We start from the raw sequence: 6,184 nt of genomic DNA on the forward strand, positions 1-6,184 counted from the left end.
ATGTTTACATACCCACATCTGGGTGAGAGAATTTTCCCCTTTGTTCTCTTTGCATTGTTAGCATTGGAGCACTTTAATGCTAAAGCACTTTACCACAGGGCAATTGTATTTTCTTTTCTGTAAATACATGCCTAAATTCAGAGAACATTTTCATTTCAAGGTGTTGAAACTGTAGTGTTCAGCATGCCCACAGACCGCTGTGCCCTTGCACATAAAGGGTGATGTCTCTGGGCAGGAAACATCAGGTCATACACAGCAGTTTATACCCTGATCTGCTATCTGAAATAAAACTTACGCAGAAAATACTGCCCTTTTACATTCAATTTCTCATTGCTGAAGAATTTTCAATTCTGTGAAAATCCTTTTGGCCATTTGATTTACATAACATGATTTAAAAAAAAACCAAAAACAAACCCTCCACATGTCAGTTTAATAGCTGAGGGTGAAGTTGCTTGCTCCATTGGAGCTTCACACAAACAGTCCCTCCCCATGCCCGGCATGCAGCCCCCCAGCTGGCAGCAGGCACCAACCAAGCAGGTAGTTGGAGGGAACAGCCCTGCCACTGCTCAAGGGAGCAGGATGGCTCTGTGCCCCAGCCTCTGACGGTACTGAAGGCATGGCCAGAGAATGCAGAGTTCCAGTAATTCTTAATTGCTGTTGCAGAAGCCAAAGTAAATTTGAGAGCAGCCCAGAGGCTGCTCCCAGTTTGTGCAAAAGGACAGTCAGAGAAAACAGCTATTATGAAGTTTGTGTAAGCAAAAGAAAAAAAAAATTCTGTAATAAATCCTGGCTTCCCTGGATACATTTCCAGCTTCGCAATTATTCAATTATTTATCCTGCGTGAATGCACTCCACGCTACCTTTAATCTACCAACTCTACTCTTGAGACTACTTTCTCATTTAGGAACCTAAATTAAGTGGTTTAAAACTTTTTAAAAGGGACACTTGAGGGATGACATTGCTCATACTTCTTTTTAGTTCAGAAAGGACATGTGTGTGGGCATGCATATGTGTGGCTTCATAGGCTGAAGCTGAAGAAAATCCACACGACTGTTTCTGAGGACAAAACAGACAGACACATGGATTCATTTGCTATAATAACAGGCTGGCAACATTTTACAGCGGCACACTCAAAAGCTTGTCCCAGTCATGTCAAACATCCCTGCCTCTTCTGAATACTTTCCCTGGTTCTTTTTTCAGAGCTGGGTTTCAAACCTCTGTGTGCCACTGTACTGGGCCACAGCTGGTTTAAATCAAGTTTCTCTCTTGTGCCCTTTCACATCATGACCTCCTGCGCCTCTGACCTGCAGCACCTGTTCCAGCTTTTCCCCTTCAGCTTTCCCTTTTCTTTATCCCTTCTGAGTTTTGTGCTTTTTTTCATGGTGGTGAGGAGGTGACCTGCTTCTTTTTAGCCCTAAAAGCCTATATGGCCCAAAGCTGCAGCCACGCCATTTCTGCTGTTCTTGTATCATTGCTGTTACCTTTCCCAATCCCATGTTAGTCATCCCAAGGTTATCAAAGGCAGGCTGCATTCCCCAGTACAAGGAGCATGTTCTTTACACTGCACTGCACCCAAGTGTACTGTCATAGGCCATTATGATACTGGTTTGTTCTCTTATGAAGAAGCAAAGGACATATTAATAGGAAAGTGTTCTGTGTACACATAAATACAGTTAGTGTTTTGAGGCAGTAACGGTTTAAAGAAAAGTTTTAGTTTCTCTGCACAAAAAATGCCAATCCCTTCCCCAGCTGAGCGTGTTATGGGAAACCCTGGAAGACAGAAGTGTAGCAGCCAGAGACAGAACCAAAGTTCTTAGGAGAACCTCAATTCTGAATTTCTTCAACTTCTTAGCAGTTAAAGTGTCAGCATTATTAATAACATGCAGATTTTGAATTGATCAACAGGAAGGAATGATGGGATCCTCTGCTGTTTTGGTGTCTTTCCACCACATATTTATGCTGTCTCCTGTCATTTCTAACCTCTCTCGTTAGGAGCTAAACCTGGAGTTTAAAGCATGGTCTTAAGATTCCTAAATGACAGGCACGCTTGAATACTTAAATACTTGAATACTTACGTCCCTGTGATAGCTAGAGAATGTAAGTATCTGTTTAAGTGTTTTGCTGAATCAGGACGACTTCTATTCGTCATAATATTGGTTTTATTTATATATGCCCAACTCAAGTCCATGGTGCTTTTGTACTTCTTTCAGCTGGTGCTAGATCATGAGTTTAGTGAGGACTGTTAAGCAGTCTGTTATGCTTTGAAATTGTCTGTTTAAAAGCTGTGCTTTGACAAAGGTTTTATGATCCTTAAAGTACATATGATTAACATAAGCTCTGGAAGCTAAGAAGTATTTAATGTAAACACCCTTTATACTACCACCATAAACAAGAAAATTTTACTAAAACCTTTTTCAAAAACTGTCTAATACTATTTTCCAGCGCTCCTGAAGATTGCATTCTGAAATACTATTGCTAAACAGTGTTTAGCAATACTATATAGGAATAGTCTAAATATTTGTCTCTTTTTTAATAATTCCCATAGATTACCAATGCCTACATATCCAAACACACAACATTTCTGATAAGTTACTTTATAGAGCAACAGAACTGTAGGGTCAGAAGGAACTTTGGGGTCATCTTCTCCACATTGTACCCTGATGCAGGATCAAGCACTTAACTTTTAAAATCTTCCAAAAACTCTGAACCTCTCCATGCTCTTTTCCAGGGAAGATGCAGCCCATTTAAGGTTCCCTGAAATGGGCTGCTACATAGTGCATACAAAACTCATCTCCTCAGCCACCTTTCACTGTCCCTCCCAGATCGCTGTGGCACTGTGGGCAAGTTGGGCAACCACACACCTAGGCTATTCCTACACATGTTCATTTATCCTCTGTTCCTAAAATCATCCACTGATGGAAATTCTACAACCTCCTGAGGCAGCTCCATAGTCTCATTTTTTCACTATTTTTTTTCCTATTTTCCCAACAGATATACAACTTACATCTCTTTTTGCTGCAAATTAGTCTGCTTTCTTCTCTCACTGAGCCCAGAGACCTGTGAGACCATCTTCTTTATACCAATCCTATTTGGAGGCTGTTATTTTCCCAAAACTTACAGTTTTTTCTCACTGTTTGCTCTCACCAAGTTGAAACAATGATCAGGGCTACATAATACAGCTTCTTTTCATGGAAATTATTATGCAGCATTGGAAAGAAAGAACATGATCTGACTGAGGGGAAAATCTCCTGCAACTTGTTTGCCACAGAGTATTTCTGTAACTGTCACTTTGGGAATTTCTATAAATAAAATCACTATCACTCTTCTGAGAAGTGAGCATTTACTACCATTTTTTAAACAATGAAAAAAATACAGATCTGTTTTTCATCTAAATTCTTTATATATTTGAAATCACTCAGAGAAGAAAGTCCAAAGATATGTGGTTAGGTTTGACGAAAAGAAGACTCCCAGTGGGATATTTAACAGAATACCTAGAAAACAGTGTTGAAAGACTTACAATATTTGGAACCCATTTTTTTGACTCTTGTTCCATGACCTCTGAGCTCCAGAGGACCTTACTTGGTTTTAACTCATTATCCTCCATGGTGATAACACTTTGGACCCAGGGGAGAAAAGAAGGACTAATTGACCTGCAGTTTGAGCAAGGCTTTTGCCCGACCTTGTACATATTAATGATGGATGTTTGACTTTCAAATTTTTTTGGTACTCAAACACTGCACAAGATTTGGCTTTCCTAGTCTGCCTTTTCTTACTGTATTATGAAATGCCAAGTGGAAGCACATGTGTGTGCGGGCGCCAACCTTCCACCCCCTGCCCCAGCCTCAGTCTTCCCAGGCTGCCCAGTACTGGCTGGGGGAGCGCATGGGGTGAAGTGGTGATCCAGCTAGTGAAAGGAGGTGGTAGTTCACATATTGCCCCAAAAGGCTTTTCCCTTCTTTTGTCATCTGCTCTCTCTGGGTCCCCTAAGCTCAGAGCACTTTTCTCTGCAGGACTCCCCAGGGAGAAGAGGACAAAAATCCCACAGCGTTTGGCAGGAGGGGATGCAAACAAGTGTCTAGTGCCAGATGAATGCCACTGTCTGTGATCACCAGCAGCTTCAAATATGTCACTAATTACTTCTTAATCAAAGGACGTTAATGACTGTTTTAAGCTTAGATGGGGAAAAGTAAACCAAAAGTCACTTGAAAGGGTATTGCAGTAACTCATACAAACGTAATAAATGGATATGGCATAGAATAAATATTACTTTTAGCAATAATTGCTCACTTTACAAAGAAAAAGAAGAGTGAAAGAACAATGAGAGCTCTGCAAAATATTGTCTTGCTTAATATGAGAATTTGTGCATCACTATCAGGATTTAGGGACTACTGAAACTGCTGAGTACTCTTCCCTTCCATTAACTACTGTGGGAGTTGAGAGCACCTGGCATCTTGAGGAATCGGGCTCTTTGGCATTTTTAATTTAGTCTGACAGTAACGCTGAATAAAAATATTCTTGGGGATAGCCCACAATTATATAGCATGAGCTCATTTCTTCATTATAAAATGTGAGCTGAAACCATTCATAACTGCCAGCCAATATTACAACAGGCAATTCCAGTTTTTCATTGCATGGGAAAAGCACTAGCAAGCTTTAATGAGTTTCAAAAATAGCTGCCACATCAGAAAATTGTAATATGCTTGTTTTTCTAATGTGAATACCTGTTCAGCAGACATCGCTTAAACAATGGCATCCAAATAGACCAGGGCATGTAAAATAGCTACGTTTATTTGTCAGCTGCACACCCATTGTTTTCAGTCAGAGCCTGCAGAGCAGCTTCAGCTGTACATTCCTGGGAAGTGAATAATATCAGTTGAGATTATGCTACAGTACCACATCTATTACAAGCACATTATAAAGATTGAATATAACCTAATTAGGAAATGCTGAAGTTGGCTGGGTGTGGATGTGGGCTGGTAAAGAGTCATTTTACATGACCTTCACTTACTGAAAATGAGAGTTCACAGAGGATAAGGCAAAGGTAACTGTAAATTTCAGTCCTGAATCCAGATATCACATACGCATCTCACATTCCTCATACCCTTGCTGCTAAGCTAAACAATTTCTCCCCAAGTTTCACTTCCATTAAACTCTTTTGTAAACACTTTGCAAATCTAGCAGGACAAACCAAATTTGGTCTGATTCTTATTTTTGATGCAGATGAGAATTAAGCTCTATTCTAGCTTTCAGTGCTGGAAGGAGGAGGTTGCAGAGGGAGGCAGACAGAGTTTCTCCCAGGAAGCAGTTCTTCTGTATGCCTTCAGAGAACGTTGTGTTCCCCCAACATCACCTACTACAGAACCCCTTCCACCCACCACTTGAGAAAAGAGAGCTTAGCAAGCCAGCGGTGTCCTTTGGGTCCTTGCACACTCTTTTGGCTAGGTATTAATAAAGCAGCAAAAGACAACAAATACCTGTAGACCACAGTGTCCTACCTGGATAATGAGACAATTCCAGCTGTAATGTAGCTTCAGTTTTTCTTCATTTTTGGATTTGGATGGGATGTATTTAAAGGATTAGAAGATCTTCTGGGTTTTGGGATATTTTTACAGATTCCTTAAGGGCTCGTCTTCACTGGACAAGTGAAGGGGCAAGTGCTTCCAAGAGCTTCATGGGACCTTCCTCTTCTTGTAGATTTGGCTCTTCTGATATCCCTTCTGGTCTGCAAGACAGGGTTGTTTCGTTGCTCTCTGTTTGCAGCCTTACCACAGCATCACTGATCAGCATTATAGGATTTCACAGCTATAAAAATCTGTATCAGCTCCCCCTGCATCTGCACATTGCTGTTAGCCAGGCATGCTGCTGGCTAACAAGAAGTGACTGACAAAATGCCTTCAAACATTTCTCATGTCTTGCATTTACCTCCTGGTTCCAAAATGAAAGTTGCATTAATGCCAACAGCTGGAACAGATCAGTGCTCCAAGTTGGATTCATGCCTTACCACTGATTGGAATAGAGGTTGCAGAGAGAAAACTTCAGCATGCCAAGCTGAAAGTAGTTTACTATGTTTATGGGACAAAGTCTCATCTGTACAGGTACTCACAAAGGACAGACCAGTTTTCCCACAGCACACCATAGAATGGTGCAATTGAGCATGCAGTTAAAACCAGTAAATACAACCTCA

General features: G+C 40.9%; 1 protein-coding gene across 1 annotated transcript in view; it reads right to left on the reverse strand.

Moving 5' to 3' along the window:
* CDC42EP3 (CDC42 effector protein 3) overlaps positions 1–5,883 on the reverse strand; it is a 35,269-nt gene extending 29,386 nt beyond the window's left edge. Inside the window, exon 1 of the mRNA XM_069800495.1 lies at positions 5,496–5,883. The gene's annotated coding sequence lies outside the window, so the exon portion shown is untranslated. The remainder of the gene's footprint in view (positions 1–5,495) is intronic.
* Between the last annotated feature and the right edge of the window lie 301 nt (positions 5,884–6,184).

Source organism: Haliaeetus albicilla, chromosome 13 (assembly GCF_947461875.1).
Source record: "Haliaeetus albicilla chromosome 13, bHalAlb1.1, whole genome shotgun sequence".
In the NCBI taxonomy this organism is placed as follows: domain Eukaryota; kingdom Metazoa; phylum Chordata; class Aves; order Accipitriformes; family Accipitridae; genus Haliaeetus; species Haliaeetus albicilla.